The sequence below is a fragment of the Cynocephalus volans genome, chromosome 5 (genome assembly GCF_027409185.1).
Source record: "Cynocephalus volans isolate mCynVol1 chromosome 5, mCynVol1.pri, whole genome shotgun sequence".
In the NCBI taxonomy this organism is placed as follows: Eukaryota; Metazoa; Chordata; class Mammalia; order Dermoptera; family Cynocephalidae; genus Cynocephalus; species Cynocephalus volans.
The window spans coordinates 166,098,335-166,116,562 of record NC_084464.1 but is presented as its reverse complement, the minus strand read 5'-3'; positions in this window follow the sequence as shown (position 1 = coordinate 166,116,562).

Genomic DNA, 18,228 nt, shown 5'->3' with positions numbered 1-18,228 from the left:
CGCACGTGTCTTCTTTCTGCAGCCACCCTGCCGTGCCAGCTCTTACAGATTCTCGCTTGTGTTTTACAGGGAAGACACCAAGCAAGGATTTTGTACGAATGTCTTGTTTCCTTTAGGAGTGATTTCCACAACTTTTACTTTGAAACCCTTGTTCAGATGAAATCTCACACAGTCATGGGCCTTTCTGGCTGAGGATGGCAGAGCCCGGGAACTCTCCCTTGTTTTGCTCCTCAGCCTCTGACTTCTGGGTTGGTCAGACCTGGGGTTCCACAGATCCCACTGTGAGAACCACTGGTCTAGTGGAAGCACGTCCAGAGACAGGCTCTTTTGCTGTGACGTCAGTGCTCCCTTTCCCGAGTGACAGTGCAGTTTCCGTTGCTCTCACGGGTCCTCAGAAGCTCTGTCCTTCTGCCTCTCACCTCTGCACTGGGGCGCTGTGGCCCTTTACTCCAAGATCTGCGTCTGCACAATGTCCGGGGTGCATGGTCGACAGCTCCTGGAACACTGAGGTCCATGGCTTCAACTTCTCTTTTTCTAGCCACCCAGTTTATTCTTGGAGTTGTAGCCTCCAAACTCATGTAGAAAGAGGGGTGCTGATGGGGCATAAGCCAGGAATCAGCTTGGGGCTGTGGGGGTGGAGGAGCTCCCAGAACTCTTCCCAGGCCAGCACAACCACAGTCTTTCTAAGGGTTGCATGAGGGTGTTTCACATGTGGGTGGCCAAACCGTATGTCTCCGTCCATTTCCTTTACTCTTGTGTGGTCACTGGAAAATATCTTCCAGAGTTTCTGCAATCGAGTGTCTTCAGCTATGCTTGTTTGTGATGTTACAGTTTTCATGTGGTAGTAGGAAGCCCTCTAGGAATTCCTAGCAAGGTTCCATTTTGACCTGGGAGTCTCCATAAGAAATCAAACTGGTCACAGAGAACTTAAGAACATCTCTGTACTGGGATTTTTACACTGACCAAAACATGTTGCTCCTGAACTAGTTTATACACTTGATGGTACTAAAATAGATACATGCACTGTTCTCCCATACAAGCCATCTTGTTAGGATGCCCTACTCTGTAGCCTCTAGAACCTGGATTGCTTATATCTCTAGGAAAACACATTCAAATTGTGTTTGAACAAACCAAAAATGTGCATGACTGTCCTACACATTGCAAGATCTGTAGCATCCCTGGTCCTTCCCAACCAACACCAAATAACCACCCCCACCCCAGTAGTAATTGTCAGAGCCCAGTGTGCCCTGATCCACTTCCAAATGTCTCGTTAGAGACAGCCGCACTCTGGCTGGAGGTGCTGGACCAAGGAGGCCCATGCGAGGTCAGCTTCCCAACTTCACAGATGCCTCCTGAGGCTCCCGGTCCTATCTGAGGGTCTGGGATGTGGCCCAGCCAGCACTTGTGTTGTTTGTACGCAGCATGCCTTACCTCGACCCTGGGCCACTGTGTGGCTTTTTGTTATGTTTTTTACAATAAAACCAAACATGGCAAATATTAATTGCTTTGGGGTTCTCAGTTTTGAATGTCCACACATTGTCTTGGTGTCAACTGTGTTAAATGCACATTTGTGCAGGTCTTCCTGGCCAAGCGCAGACTGTGGCTGGTTTTCTTACCAAAGTGAGTTCTGAATTCTCCAAACTAAAATCTGACTATCCTGTTTCAGAAGCATGTCTGTGGGATGCAGGCAGCATGGCAGCCAGATGGAGAGTCCGCGCTCCCATGGCCTCTAACGTTGCTTAATGTTGCTTTAGTTCAGACAGGCCCTGGAGTCCTGGTTCCTTTGCTGTCTGATTTAAACACCACAAAGATACTTCAGGGTGTCACAGCCCAGTACATGCCCCTCCTAACGAACGACAGGTCAGTGAAAATTAATAAATGGTCATCATCAAAATATTTCTATAGTTTTCTTATCATCATATTTTGAAGGCCATTAATGCCATGAGAATCTGCCCGGGGTCCCTGAGGACCAAGAGCTGCACCGGCGTCTTTGGAGTGTGCTGGAGGTCCTGGGCAGGAGACTTCACAGCCACCTCCAGGCTCCGCTGTGTGCCAGGCCTGACACAGCAGGGCGGATTTCCACCCACAGAATCCCTTCTCTGCTTCCGCTCTCAGAATTGACTTCAGGAATTTTAGATATCAGAAGTAGAGATTTAGTTAGTGGTATTATTATTTGCATTACAAAATGTTTCTTTCATTTCTTACATAACTGGTCAAAGCTTCCTCTAATGGATAATCAGTCACAGACAAACAAAACTGAGTTATTGAAGACAAATTGATAATAAAAGTAAAAAATTGAACTCATAATACCAGTTAATGAGTAAATAGTACTTGATTTACAAAACTCACCCTTCAGCACTCAGCTCTTTAGGGACAAATTGATCAGAGGCAGAAGGTGGCTTCCACATGTGTGTACTCAAGACATTCCAGCACACATGTGACAGATGAACACGCACTGTGCAAGGACACACTGTTTCTTACTGTTTAACATAAGGGAGGAAATGCATGGTGCAGGTTTTTAATATGTGGTGGAGATGTTTTTAGTGGATATCTTAAGGATCCCCTTGAAATATTAAACGAATAATAGATCAGGGTGGGCAGAGTTCTGCCTTATCTGAAATAGAGTCTTGATTACTTAGACGTTTCTAATTTAGAATATTATATATTATATAGATCTTCTGATGAGTGATTTAGAGTAAAGTTTCATATAAAATTTTACCAAAAACAAGAATTCGGCTCTGCATTTAGAAATTGGCCCTCAAGTCCAGGCCAAAGCACAGAAGACAACATTGGTATTTTGCTGGCAGGGGAGGAAGCCCTCGTAGCACGTTGCTGCCAGTCCCAGCTTCTGACGGGAAAAATGCGTCAGGACAGATCCTGTGCGTGTGAGCGACAGGCAGCATCAATCACCCGGCTCCGCACAGGCGTCTCAAGCTCGGTACAGCTGAGTAAACTTAGCTCCATCTTCTCTACATACAGAGACTGTCTTGGATTGTTTCTCTGGTGGATGCAGCATCAGAGAGAATGTTTCCGCTCATTTTTTAAAACACGAATTTCAGACAGACTGCGATTTTCTGCAGGAAGTTCCAAACTACTCAGACGGCTCGTGAAACAGGGCATTTGGGTGACAGCAGGCAGGAGTGTGGACTCTGGAGGCAGCATGCAGGACTTGAATCACACCCTCAGCCCTTGTCCTCGCGTGTGCTTGGAGTCGGGCTCTGCGTGTCTGGGGTGGGTGGTGGAGCTGACTCTGGCTCCCGAGGAAGTGGGTGTTGGCTTGTTAGTCTGTCCCTTCAGTCACCCACCCCTTGATGTGCCATGTTAAGCTTGTCAGGAGCTTACAGACTTGGGGGAGGGCTGGAAACCGAGGATGTGCCACAGGCTGGGAAGCCCGAGCCTCGGGAACATTCTGGATGCTAGACCAGCTGGTCAGGGCCGTGCTGGCACAAAGGGTTCCAGCTGATTCCTCAGAGTTAGAATGCAGATGTGAGAGCTAGGGTGATGAGTCTGGTGCCTGCCCCTCTTGCACTAGCGCCAGGCAGAGGGGTCTGTGGCTCCTCCTCAGGGTGTCTCACACCTGGTTTTACGGCCCACCAAGACGTCCCAGAGTGGGGAGAGGTGATCACCCAGGGCGACACAGGGTGTGGTTGTGAGGACAGTGGGCTCTGGCAGCCAAACGCCAGTGAGGACGCTCGATAGTCTTTATCCCAGCATGTTGCTCTCTCATCTGAAGATTAACTTGTATCACGTACGTGCAGCTTTTACGCTGGGCCTCACACTTTCGAAATGCTTAAGAAATGCGGATTCTCCACTTTAAATCTCCCTCCCATCCACTCGCCCCCCAAAATCTGCATTCAGAAGCCACAGAATTAAGCCAACCCCTGAACTTGGAAAATAGATTTTCTTATCCTTGTGGTTTGGATTTTTAAATTTTAAAATAAGGAAAAAATCTATCTTGATTAAACTAATTTCATAAAAATTATGTTGAAGGCAACAGATTTCTGCTGCCATGTCCATTTTAAGTTTCTGGTAATCTTTTTGTCTTTTGTGAAAAAGTAGGTTTATACTTACTCCTTTGTAGGTGCACCTTCGGCTCCTGAATGCAGTGTTTTTAAAAATTGTGCTTGGCATTTAGACTGAAAGTAGCTGTTGGTTAGCAAGAGACACACTGATAACGTAGTTGAGACACTTCTGAAAGAGAAACCGAGTTCGGCCTGGTTTGATATTAAGTGAACACAAAGTGCCCAGGATTGGGCTTTCACCAGGAGTGTTTGCTAAGATCTGTCATGACTCAGGCCTGGGTTGCTTGTCACTTTTTTGGCTTTGTTTCTATCTTTTTTTTACCAACTCCATTTCCGCTGTCTTTGAATTCAGTAATTCCCAACCCTGGCTGTGCTTTAGAGTTATAGGAAAACTCTATAAAACGCAGTGCCCAGCTCTACTGGAGACCAGTTACATCAATGTCTTTTCACGGTCACGGTGGGGCTAGGTAGGGCAGGGCTTCCAGGGTGGACTCTGGTGACAACTTTCACTCTAAGTGCAGATTTTCCCTGGGTCTGCTTGTGGGCTTTATTCTTTTCTCGTTCTTTTGTGCTGCCTCTGAATTTGTCACCCTTTTCCTCATCTTAAACTGCTATCTCTGAGCCTTTGCCCAGTACCCCACTCACCTCCACAGACCCAGATTCCATTTGCTCTGGGGCATTTCCACCCACAGGCCCTGCAGCGCTCCGGGCTCAGCGTCTGGCCCAGACGTGGTGTTTTCTTCCCAAGGCCTATGGTCCTGTACTGTCCACCCACGAGCATAACTGGAGCTTTGGAGTGAGCCGTGTGCTTGTCCTCCATTGCATCATAGTCGATTGTCACAAACGTAACCCGACTGCCAACTCATATCTTGCACCTTCTCCACCCCTTCTCTCTGTCCTCGTTTAGCTTCCAGCAGTTTATGCAGATTCTTCCTGTGGGCTTCTGTCTCCAGATGCCCCACGTCTCATCTTGTGTTCTGCCACCACAGGTCTAACCCTAGCACCTGCCCCCACTCACTCTGCCTTCAGCCTTTGCCGTTCACCTTGCAGACTGTGGAGACAGCGTAGCATGGGTGTGAGCGGAGAAGCCAGACCTGTAGCTCTCCCTGGACAGCTGTGGTTTCGGTCTGCTGCCCAGGAGCTCTCCTTTTCTTTCCGAAGTGTCCTAATGCAGGTCACGGTGCTATAAATTTCCCTCTTGTGCTTCTTTAGCAGTATCCCCCCAATTTTAAAAATGTTACATTTTTGTACTCATTTAGTTCAAAATACTTTCTAACTTCCCTTTTGATTTTTTTTTCATTGATTTCATGGGTTATCTGAGAGTGTGCTGTTTTGTTTTCAAATATTTGGTGACTTTCCTGAGATCTTTCTTTTATTGATTTCCAGTTTAACTCCATGTGGTCAGAGAATATGCTCCACATGATTTAAACTCATTCGGCTTTGTATTTTGTTCTGTGTATACCAGAAAAGAATGAGTATTCTGCTGTTGGTGGTGGAGTATTTTACACATATTAGTCAAGTTGATAGATAGTGTTTTTCAGATCTTCTATATCCTTGCTTATTGTGTATTTGTTTTATTAACTCTTGAGATGGTATTAAAATCTCTGACTATAATCGTGGGTTTTCTCTTTTTCCTTATAATTTTATCAGTTTTTGCTTCATGTATCTTGATACTCTTCTTTTAGGTTTAGGGTTGTTTTGTCCTGTTAATGAATAGACCCCTTTATTCTTTGCTTTGAAATATGCTTTGTCTCATATTAATATAGCCACTCTAGCTTTATTTTATTAGTGTTAGGATGGTATATTTTTTGAGAATTCTCTTCCTTTTAGCCGATTGAAGTGCATTTCTTTTTTTGTATTCTCCACATCATGCTCTCTAGTAAGCTAACTGGCCAGCCCTGAAATACATTTCTTACAGGCTGTATTTAGTTGCGTCTTGGCCTGCTATTCAATTTGACCATTTCTGCCTTTTAATTGGTGAGTTTAGACCATTTATACCTAATGTGATTCCTGATATGATTATGTTTAAAGCTCTTATCTTGCTTACTTTTTTTCTGTTTGTTCTATCTGATCTTTGTTTTCTTTTTCTTTTTCTGCCTTCTTTTGGCTTAATTGTATATTTTTTTGAATTTCCACTTTATTGCCTTTTTTTTGGCTTTTTAGGTATAATTCTTTTTTTGTTATTTGGAGGTTGCTTTAAGATTTGTAGCATATGTCTTTACCTTATGACAGACCACCTTCAAGTGACATTACACCACTTTCCCTCACAATGGGAAACTTCCCTCTCTAGGCCTTTTTGCTGTTATTGTTATGCATTTTACTTTTATATATGTTATGGTCTGAATGTTTATGACCCTCCAAAATTCACATGTAAAATTTTCCCTCCCAAAATAATGGTGTCAGGAGGTGGGGCCTTTGGGAGGTGATTAGATCTTGAGGGTGGAGCCCTCATGAATGGGATTAGTGTCCTTATAAAAGAGACCTGAGGGAGCTTGTTTGTCCTTCCACACATGAGGACACAGCAAGAAGGTGTTGTCTAAGAACCAGGAAGTGGTCCTCACCAGACACTGCTGGCACCTTGATCTTGGACTTCCAGCCTCCAGAACTGTGAGAAATAAATGTCTGTTGTGGAGCTGCCAGTCTATGGTATTTTTTGTACGAGCAGCCTGAATGACCTAAGACAAAATGTTATAAATTCCACACTATATTGTTATTAATTTTGTTTAAACAGTTATCTCCTAAGGAGATTTAAATGATGAGAAAAATCTATGTATTTGCCCATGTAGTTTCCTAGGAAACCTTTTGAGCCTAAATTTTCTTATCTCTAAAATTAGGTTGTTGAATTATATGATTTCTATGGTTCTTGACTAGCTTTCTCTAGTGAGAGCACTGTTACACTGTGAAACTCCGTGCGTGTGTGTTCTGGTGGGGATAGATTTAAATGTATTATGTATATATTTTATATTTATGTATACTCTATATTCCGAAAATATGTAATATATATCTGTAAATGGGTACAGTAAAGCAATCCCAGTGACTCATATATACTGGACATGTGTCTGAGGATTCTAGGAGTGAATTCACTGTCAGGTCCCTGTAAGTGACAGAGCCCATTTCTGTCTGGATTCAGACCACAAGGCCTCACCTCCCATCCTGTGGTTTGCTTCTGAGACCCACATGTGTTTTCTTGCTCACCTCTCTGCATGCTGGGCTGAAGCGGGACTCATTTGGAGTTTCTCCTCTTAGACATGGGCACAAGCCTTATTTCTTTTTTTGTAGCCAAAGACAAAATGGTTTGAGTTCCATATAAACATTTACTTGTATTTATTAGGCGCTCACTATGTGACAGTCACAGTTCTTAAGTGCTTTATTCAATTGTCATGATCTTAAGAGGTAGGTGTCTAATTATCTTCATGCCGCAGATAAGGAAGCCTGGCACACAGGTGTTAAGACACAGGTTCATGCAGCTGGCGAGTGGCGGGCTCGGTTGTGCACCTCATCAGTCTGACTGCAGGCCCTGTGTTCCTGAGTGCCATGGCCCAGCGCTCCAAGCCCACCGAGGTGTGTGGGCACTGAGGAGAGAGACTGATACTGCCACCAGTGAGCACTGGGAAAGCTGCTGGAAGAAAAAGAGGATGAGATGTGCAGGAAGCTTCACGGGCAGATAGGAGAGCAGAGACCACGTCTTCCTTATGGTGAAGATGCGGGGACTAGAAAGACGTTTTTCTTCTTAGATTTACGGACTAGAACTGAATCCTAAATCAAAAATTTAAAAAAAGTTGCTTGTTTCTATTCTATGAGGCAGTATAGATTCTATTTTTATTAACGTGGCATTAATATTCTTTTTTTCTTTCTCAGTCATTGGGTGGTTTCAAATATGTGTTTTCATACAGAATATTCTAGTTTTGAGGAGTGTATCATTTCCAGATATTTCCTGACTGTCTCATCGTGCCCACATCATAAAAGTTAATTTCATTCCTAAGGAATGTACATGAGCTTCCTTTTGGAAAATGTTCTGCAGATGCTAGCAATGTCAACGGCCAAAGCATAACGTTCAATGTCATACGGGTTAGAAGGATAGGTAGCCTGCCATTGCCACCTTATCTATTTTAATACTCAAGTGATTTCTACAATAGACAGAAAGCTGCACTACACACAGTATTGATCTGTCACTAGAATGCAGGCATAAGCTGCCCAAATGACAAAGTAAAAGGTAAAACATACATAAGGGATTGGCCTCAGGATTTGTGGTTGCCAACAGGACTTCTCCAACAGAAAGGGAAGGAAGCTGAGCTATGAAGCTGGTGGGATATTATTTTTACTGTAAACCATCCAAGCCTGTCAGGCCTATAACTTCCAAATAGAGTGTATTATGTTCGTGCAAAACAAAGATTTTGAACTGGAGTCATTAAAAGCAGGATTTATTCCAGGCTTCATATGTGAGGGACTTACCTCTCACCAACAGTAGTCAAAGACTGTTATTTCACAGATTTATGGCCCTTGTCCTCTGGACAAGTACTAGATTCACGTTAGCTGAGTGACACGTAATTGGACTGGAAAATCATGGTACACAAAATGTACTTGTGTGAAAATCTAGCAGAGTGTTTCTGAAAAAACAAAGATTTCTCGGCCCCTGTCCCAGACATTCTATGTCAGTTGACCTAGGAAAGAGCCTGGAAGTTTGAATTTTTCACAGGATTTTGTTGAATTTGGGTTTCAGATCACTGCTTTAGAGATCCTGCACCGCATCACCCCGAGGTGGCACAGGGGCCAATTGCCGATAAGTGATCGTCTTGATTAAGACTGCCAGCACTCAGCTGTCCCTATTCTGGGTTCAATCTCTGAGGTTACTCATTTTGCCAGGAAGACCCATGTCTATCGTTTGGAAGCAAGGACTCCACTGGGATCTGTGCCAGATGTTTATTCTGTAACCCGGTAGTCCAGTGGTGCACCCTGACTGCTTCCAGCCTGGCCAGTGATATCGTAGTACTAATTATTAAGTACTATAGTTATTAAATATTGAATGCATTAAAGCACAGAGTATTACATTCATGCTTTCTGAGGCCACCATATCACGTGTCAGACTGACCTGTTGAAACAGCAGTGAGAAAATTCTAAATTCAGATATGCTCAAAATCACTAATTAACGTACTTGAAACAGAAGAATATTTCAATAAAGATTGTTTTAAGTACAGAAGCCATTTTTGTAGGAAATAGAAAGGTCAATAGAATATTGGACTTGGACCAATTTCTGACTAAGTGCAGATCACACTTGCTTGTTGGAACCCAGAAGTTTTAAGTTACGTGGGGAAATATGACAACACGATTTATTCAACATTCATAGTTTTTAGCAATCATTAAATACCATAAACTTAAATGGGTTTTATAGACATTAGAGTTCCAGTGAAAATGGAACAACCCATCTGTCCATTTTTACATGATAGTCAATATATTTTTTCAAGTCTTAACTAGGTTATTACATAACCTAGTAAAGAGTAATAAAACAGTCTTGTTTTTCAGTTATAAGCCTGTGTCTTGACCTTGTTTTAAGTATGTGGAGAGGAAAACAAGATATTTTTCTATACTTTGATATTTTTAATCAAAATAATTTTTTTTTTATTGAATAAGAATTAAAAATGAGGGCCGACCCTGTGGCTCACTCGGGAGAGTGTGGCTCTGGGAGCGCAGTAGTGCTCCTGCCGCGGGTTCGGATCCTAATAGGGATGGCCGGTGCGTTCACTGGCTGAGTGCGGTGCGGGCGACACCAAGCCACGGGTTGCAATCCCCTTACCAGTCACAAAACAGAAGAAAAAAAAAATAAAAGAAAGAAAAAAAAGAATTAAAAATGAAAGACTGAAGGTAAAAGAAACAGAAGAATTGACAGTCTATCTGCAGGAGCATGACGTGAGCACGTGTTCTGACTCATGCAGGCCGGTTGGCTTTTATCTCCGTGTAGAGGTGTGATCGAGGCACGTGGGAGGCCTGGGTCTGGAGGGCACACTTCAGTGAGTTCTGACAGGTGACGTGGGGCTTCCCATTGTGGCCTTCACAGTCCGTCCTCACCTCTCGCAAAGACTGGTTTTGTCTTTTTGAGACCTTCACATACGTGGAAGTTCTGGTGTGTCCCTTCTCTGTCTGGCCTCTTTGGCTCAGCACAGTGGTTTTGAAGTTCACCCACATTGCTGCCTGTATCTGTAGTTCCTTCCTTTATATTGCCAGAAAGTGTCGCCATCGGGTGCAACACAGTGTAACCCCCTCTCACTCGAGGATCTTTTGAAGTTTCCAGTTCTTGGTGTCTACAGATAAAGCTACTGTGAAAATTCTCATGCAAGTGTTCATGTGAACGTGCGTCCTCCTTTCCCTTGAGCGAGCACACAGAGTGTCACTGCAGGGCCACAGGGCCGCGCATGCCCACTTCAGAGTGACTGCCCGTCAGGTCTGCACGGTGGCTGAACTCTGGGCACCTGCTGCAGCAGTGCAGGACAGTCCCATCTGTTCCATGTCCTCAGCTGTGTCTGGCTTTGATAGTCTTTTTACTCTTAGCTGTGAGGTAGATGTGGAGTGGTGTTTTTATTGTGGTTTTAATTTGCATCTCTCACAACAAATAATAATATTGAACACTTTGTCATATATTGATGAACCTGTTTTTAATTGGGTTGTTTTTTAAATTACTGAGTTGTAGAACTTTAAAAAAAATGTATTCTTGATACTAGTCTGTGTCAGACATAAGTACTACAAATATTTTTTCTCTAATCTGTGGCTTGCTTATAGGATAATGATATCTTTTAACGAACAGAAGTTTTTAATGTTAGTTAAATCTAACGTTTTATTTTATGGCTAGTGCTTCCTGTGGCCTAAGAAACTTTTGCCAGTGCAAAGACTAAAAAGATATTCTCCTATGTTTTCTTAGAGGAACTAAATAGCTTTTGTTTATTTTTGTTTATTTTAGATCTGTGATTCATTGTATTAGCTATCTATTGCTGCATGGCAGTAGTAGCGCAAACTTAGTGGCTTAAAACCACACACACGCATTATCTCACAGTTTCTGTGCATCAGAAGTCTGGGCATGGGAGAGCTGGGTCCTCTGCTCAGGGTCCCCCAAGGCCGTGACCAGCGTGGGCAGGAGCTGCAGGTCATCTGAGGCTCTCCGTGGTGCGGATCTGCCCCAGGCTCACTCAGGATGGTGGAGGACTTTAGTTGCTGGCAGTTGTGAGGCTGAGGGCCTTGTTTCTTGATGGCCACAGGCTGGAAGCCATCACCCACAGCTCCTAGAGGACACTGAAGTCCCTTGCCCTACAGGGTCCTCAATAGCATCACCTGTTTCCTCAAAGCCAGCGAGGGGAGAGACTCCAGCAAGAAGGTGCCATAGTCTCCATGGTGCAGTGTGACCATGTGCATGGATTTGCCTTTGTCCCTTCGCAGTCCCCTTGACTGTGAGTTAGGAACTCGTGGGAGGGATCACATAGGGCAGGACCCTGGGAAGAGGTCTCTCCTCCACCTCCATCATGAACTGACTTTTGAATATGGAGAAAGGCATAGGTAAAGTCACTTTTCCCCCATATGGATATCTATTTACTATAGCAATATGCATTAAAAATACTTCCCTTTTCCCACTAAATTCTATTGGTGTCTTGGTTGAAAATCTATTAATTCTATACTGTGACTGAAATCTCTGCCTCACTACTTAATCTTTTTGTAATTTTAAAAGATTTTAAGTGAATTTGGTTTATTCTGCCAGTGGCACGGTTGTTATTGTAATCATCTAGCTAAGAGAATTATTGTCTCTCCTAATAATACCTCTAAAATGTTTTATAGTCCTCTGATTCTGAGACAGGAGGTGCCCAGTTCCCCTGGGCTCGGGTTTAAGGACATCTCTCTGGGTTTCAAGATAATCCCCACTGTCTCAGGCTCCTTCTCTAGGCCCTCCCCTAGAGGAGAGTCATCGTTGCTAGTTAGACCTATTTTTGGCACCAACATGGGGAAATTGAGACCTCAAGAGGTGGGCTTATGCAAATCCTGTGGCTGGGCATGCTCAGAAGAGAAGGGCTGTATAACCCTGGTGGCTGAGCATGCTCAGTAAAGTGGAATTTACCCTCTGAATGGCCTTCCACTAGAGGTGCTAGAGAGCATGGAATATTCTTGAATATGTCTGGTGCATGTGACAGGATTTGACCAATGAGCATGCTCCAAAAAGAGACCAACTCAGCATGGGCAAAACTAATGTTACATAGCTGGGAACCACCCTCTTACTTGAATATTCATTAGGTACATGAATATATTAGATGGTGAAACTGTAAAAGTGGAGTCCTGGCAGGAGGCAGGGCTGCTGCTCACTTTCCTGAGGCCGCCTGCACTCTACCAGCTCAGGTGTGCATGGCTGACTTTGTGTCAAGCTTACTTTTGGCGGTGGCTGCTCACTCCTGAGCCGGCCTGCGCTCTCCTGAGCTTCAAGTGTGCATTTGTTACTTTCGTGTTAGACCTGGTGTGGGCCTTGCTCAGTGTCTGGAGCCAGGCTGCACTCTCTCTGTGAAATCCATACCTCTTATTTGTCACGTTAAACCTGTTCTCACTTTCTACCATGGCTTTGCCCTTGAACTCTTTCCTGTGGTAGAGTCAAGAACCTGGTAAGAGGACATGGTGGGTTGAGGCCGACTGTCGGTGCCCCCCAAGACCATTCCTCTATCGGTTCCATTATAAAAGGAGGGTGCATTGATATTATTCTGGAAACTTGCTCAGTAAACTCAGAATTACATTGTAACTGTCTTCAAACGTAGTACAGGCATTGTTTTGCTCTATTACTGCACAATTTTTATTTTCCCTATGGATTTTAGTGAAAAATATGAAGAATAATTGTTTTTCTCATCCTCCTGATTGCCTTAGGATTTAGTTCAAACTTCTGGGTGTGGCAGACAAGGTTTATCTTGTGCAGCTAAGTCCACCTCTCAGCTTTCTCTCACAGGATCCGCCACCAGCCCCAGGGAACCGTTTCACTCCTCTGGGGATGTTGGGCGGTGACCGGCCCTGCCCCTGTGTGCCAGGAATGCGCTTCCCCTGCTCCTGTGCTCCCCCTGCTCCTGTCCTTACAGACGCCTCCTCATCCCACAGTCCCCTTCCAAGTGCTGTCCTCTGTGACATTCCCCAGAGTGACTCAGCTCCAGACCTCGGTGTTTCTTGACAGCTTTGTCTGGATGTGAAGAGCACTTGGGTGTTACGTTGTAAATGATCAATTTACATTTATCTTTAACTGTAAATTATCAATTTACATTCCACTGGAATCTGAGTTCTTCTAGGGAAATACAGTTTTTTATTTTAGTTTTTATTCCTGTTAGTCAACCTAATCACCAGTACAGATTAGCTGCTCAGTGAATGCCACTGAAATAAATCAACCCATATTTGTATGTGTTGTGATAACATAATTATTTCTAACAGCTTTACTTAATTTGGTGTTGCCTAAAAATTACAGTATTTTTTCTCTGAGAGTATTTGTCTCATTGTGGAGGGAAAAATGCCAATCTACCACACAGAATTCTAGAAAATAAATCTGTGTAGTCAATTTACTGGTAAAACATTTAAAATGGTAAATCACTAGAAACCACGTGAATTTTATGTTGAAAACCTAGGCTGTAACATAACCTGGGAGGGTTTTCTAATGTACTGACTTAGAAAGTACAGCTAATCCTCTTTTGCGATGACGCGTTGCGTTTGTTGACCAGAACGAGGCTGGTGGCACAGCCCTCCCTGGACTGAAATGCGATCGACCGCTGGCAAGGCAGCCACACATGAGCAACGTCTCCTTTGTGGCTCCCGAAGCTGGAGATCTGGGATAGTAAAATGCTTATGTTTTCTTAGGACATATGCTGCTTCTACATTTTGATTTGGTTATACCCCATGTTATTTTAGCATTTAAAAATTGCCTGTAATAATTTACGTGAAAACACTAGCTGTCCTGGCGCAGCAGTGATCTGCTGGCGATGTGCTGACAAGGTACGGCTGTTCTTCCTATTTTCTTGATCAGGGACTTGCCCGTGTTAACTGGCAGGCACTGCTTCTTGCACAAACCGTCAGGCTTTGCTTGGGAACACTGTACGTGTCTGTGCCCCTCTGCCACCCTGTCCCGCCAAGCCACTGAGTCCCTCCAGACCTCAAGGCTGGAGGGAACACGTGTGCCTGGCAGAGCCTAACTGCACACCGAAGCCTCAGATACGCGGTTTGCTATTGAATTTTCTTGATTGCCTCAGCTGGGTAGAACATTCCACAAGGTCATTCCTTCATTGGTTAGATAATTATGCCTTCTTTGCTAATCTGTTTGTTCATGCTAACTTTCAGCAGAACTGGAACAATAGAGCTAAAAGTGACTTAAAAGATTTTAAAGAATAATCTCTATATTTTACATGTCAAAAAACCTGTCAGTTGGAGGAGTTTGGGATCATAAAAAGTCATGGATCCGATTGTGGCAAACTTTGGGGTCAGAACAGGCCTTCAGCTCTTGCCCAGCATTCTCTCCATTGCTGGTTCTGCCTCCAAAACATCCGGAGCCTTCTGGCTTTGGAAGGCCACGTGGTCTTAACACGTCAGCAGTGACATCCCGATGGTTTGCTCTCCATGATGTTTGTGGAAGTATCTCTCAGTTTGTTCTTCCAGAAAAAAAGCACCTTAAAAATGGTCCTTTGCTTCTACAGCAAGTTATAATGTTCACGTAGAAAAATTATTTATTTAGCCTTCAAAGCTGTCCTAGAAAGGTGCTATCATTGCTATGTGTAGCAAAGAAAGGAGACACAGAGGGGCCGAGACTGGCCCCTGACCCCTCAACACTAACCGGCCGAGAAGGTTTAGTGAGAAGTCCTGCGTCCAGCATCGGAAATCTTCCCCTGCAGGACAGCTGAGCTACTTGTTTCTGCCTTTCCATTTTATTACTATACTGATTTGTTCTTTTGTGACAATTCATTCCTAATTTCTATTCTAAGTTCCGTGATAAAGGTTCAATGAAAATTTGGCAGAGGACATCTCGGTATTGCTCTTCCCTTCTAAATGTGAAAATGGCACCAGGACTTCCTTCTGTGTTTGTGTTATAGGGGAAGGAAAGGCTCACTTGACGGGGTCGGCTCATGTCTAGGGAACAGGAGTCAGGCTGGAACATGGAGTCGCAGGCTCTGACCTGCAGCAGGAGGTCACTTCTCCACGGCAAGGGGTCTGGTGGCTTCGTGGTGACAGTTCTGTGAACACACTTGGAGTTGGCCTATGTCGATCGCAGCTGTGGGGCAGTTTTCGAGTCTTTATGATCATGTTTCCCATCCAGACTCCCACACCTGCCCCTCTTCCTACGTTGGCAAACACATGCCACGCACACCGGCCCCTCCCCAAATACCACACAAAGCCCCTGCAAGCCTCTGCTGCCGTAAAACTCTCGGGTTTGTGCGAACAGCGACCCCAGTGAAGGGCGACTGTTGCCTCAGCCCGCAAGTCACAGACTACCTGCACAGAAATGCAATTAATTAATTTTTTCATGTATGGTGGTAGAATCCAGCTAACAACGTTTAAGCACTAGACAGCAGAGGAAGGGGATGAAAATTCCATTGTGAATTAGGTTCAAGGGAGGTGGCAGATGGTCTCAGCAAGCCATGCGGGCATGCACCTCACCTGTGCCCTCATCAGTGAAATGTAATTAAGCAAATGTACTCAACAAGTGTTCACAAAGCACCTACTGTGCGGTGCACGACTGTAGACTAGATGTCGTCAAACACCAATTCGTGGCGTGCCCCCCACATTCAGGCACCGCTCTAGGTGTTAGGGCTGCTGGAGACAACACAGCCTGGAGGGTGCTGCAGAGTGATGTTGTACTGTGTGTGTGTTTGTGCACGGGGGACAAATGGTAGCGAAATGAGTCAATCGTACAGTTGTTAAAGAGGTGATGAGTCCTATGGAGGAAAATGAAGAAAGGGGGTGGGTGTGCAGAGGCGGGGCGGAAGCTTCAGGGGGAGGGCAGGGGGCAGAGGCTGGAGGCCGCAGCCGGGAGCTCCGGCTGGTGGCATGGCCAGTGAGGCTCAACAGGAGGTACTTGGGAGGCTTCATGACAAGGCCAGGATGCCACCCCCAGATCCTGGGGACCTCCAGGACTTGTTCTATAAATGGCATCTCTCAGGGTAAGGTGGAAGCGGTGGAGAGTCTGGAGCACCCCACTGGGAAGTCTGACCTAGGATCTAAAACAGGGGCTGGGAAAGCACAGTGCCTATTTTTGCAAGTAAAGTTTTATTGGCACACAGCCACCCACTTGTCTAGTGTGGGCGGCACCTGCTGTGGAGCAACAACTGTGGAGTGGAGCCCCGGCCTTCCAGGCCACCAGCCGTCACTGTCTGGTGCTTGATAGGGTGCATTGTCCTCAGAGAGTCAGTCAGGCTGTTGTGTTGAGAAAAGACTCTGGGTGAGACCTTGGACACAGCAGACCAGCTAGCGGGCGTTCTGTGGACACGTAAACCAGATGGGGCGTAACAGTGAAGGTGGGCAGGGTAGGTGGCCAGCGTATTGTAAGCCCCCAGGAAATCAGATGTTGGCTGGTACAGTTTTATGGCAGCAGATGCCGTTTTAAAAGTAGATCCCAACTGCTGGCAGGGGCTGTGTGTGTTATCTGGGGAGGGGCCGGTGTGGCATGTGTGTGAAGGCAGGAAGAGGAGGGGCAGGTGCACGGGGTCTGGATGGGGACACGATCCTACAGTTTAGTTTGTCTACTGTAGTAGTTTATTTCAACAGGATAGGATTTATATTTATGAAGTGGTGCCTCATTTACCTTTCCAAAACAGTATGAAGGGACATGCCAGGCCAAACGCCTTTGGAATTTCGTAAATTTTTCCCCACTTATTTATTTTTCTTTGGAAGAGTCTAAAGCTATATGCCTTATTTATTTTAACTTATGCCAACATACAAATAACTCAAAATGATCAGCAAGCATGAAGAGACTCTTGTGGGCACATACCTTAAACTCCTGTCTCCTGCACGTAGCAGTGGGGCTGGAGCCTACCACGATGACAACCATGAGGACAGCCCTGGTGGACAGCACGCTCTCAGTGATGCCACGTGTCTTCTTCTAGAAACACGGAAAGTAGCTGAAAATTCTTGTCATAGTATGTGCTGCCTTCCTGGAAGTTTACTTGTTAAAAAAATACATTCGTTAGAGCAGGTTTAGGCTCACACCAAAACTGAGTAGAGGATCGCCACACACATGCACAGCCTCCCCCACTGTCGACATCTCCCACTGGAGGGGACACCTGTTAGGAGTGGTGAACCTACACTGGTACGTCATAGCCACCCGAAGTCTGTGAGTGACCTTAGGTTCACACCAAAACTGAGTAGAGGATCGCCACACACATGCACAGCCTCCCCCGCTGTCAACATCTCCCACTGGAGGGGACACCTGTTAGGAGTGGTGAACCTACACTGGCACATCATAGCCACCCGAAGTCTGTGAGTGACCTTAGGTTCACACCAAAACTGAGTAGAGGATCGCCACACACATGCACAGCCTCCCCCGCTGTCGACATCTCCCACTGGAGGGGACAGCTGTTAGGAGTGGTGAACCTACACTGGTACCTCATAGCCACCCGAAGTCTGTGAGTGACCTTAGGTTCACAGGACAAGAGTGGTGTTGCACCTTCTGTGGGGTTGGACGAATGGATAGTGACGTGCGTCCCCCATTACAGTTTCACACGGAGCGTTTCCACTGCCCTGAAGATCCTCTCTGTTCCACCTACTTATCCTTCCTCCCCAGCCCTGGAAATCTCTGATCCTTTTACTACCAACATACATTTCCCTTTTCCAGAATGTAACATGTTTAAATCATTCAGCATGGAGCCTGTCAGAGCAGCTTCTTTTGCTTGGTAACGTGCATTTAAATTTCCTCCCTGTCTTTTCATGGCTCGAGAGCTCAATTCTCTTTAGCACTGACTAGTGTTCTATTGTCTGGATTTATAGCAGTTTATTTATCCATTCTCCTATTGAGGCACATCTTTGCAGCTTCCAAGTTTAAAATAAAGCTGCTATAAACATCCATGAGCAGTTTTTTTTTTTTTTTTTTTTTTGTGGATGTAAAATTTCAACTCATTTAGGCAAATATCAAGGATCATATGGTAAAAGCATGCTTAGTTCTTTAAGAAATACCACACTTCTTCCAAAGGGGCTGCACCATTCTGCATTCCTGCCAGCAGTGAATGAGCGT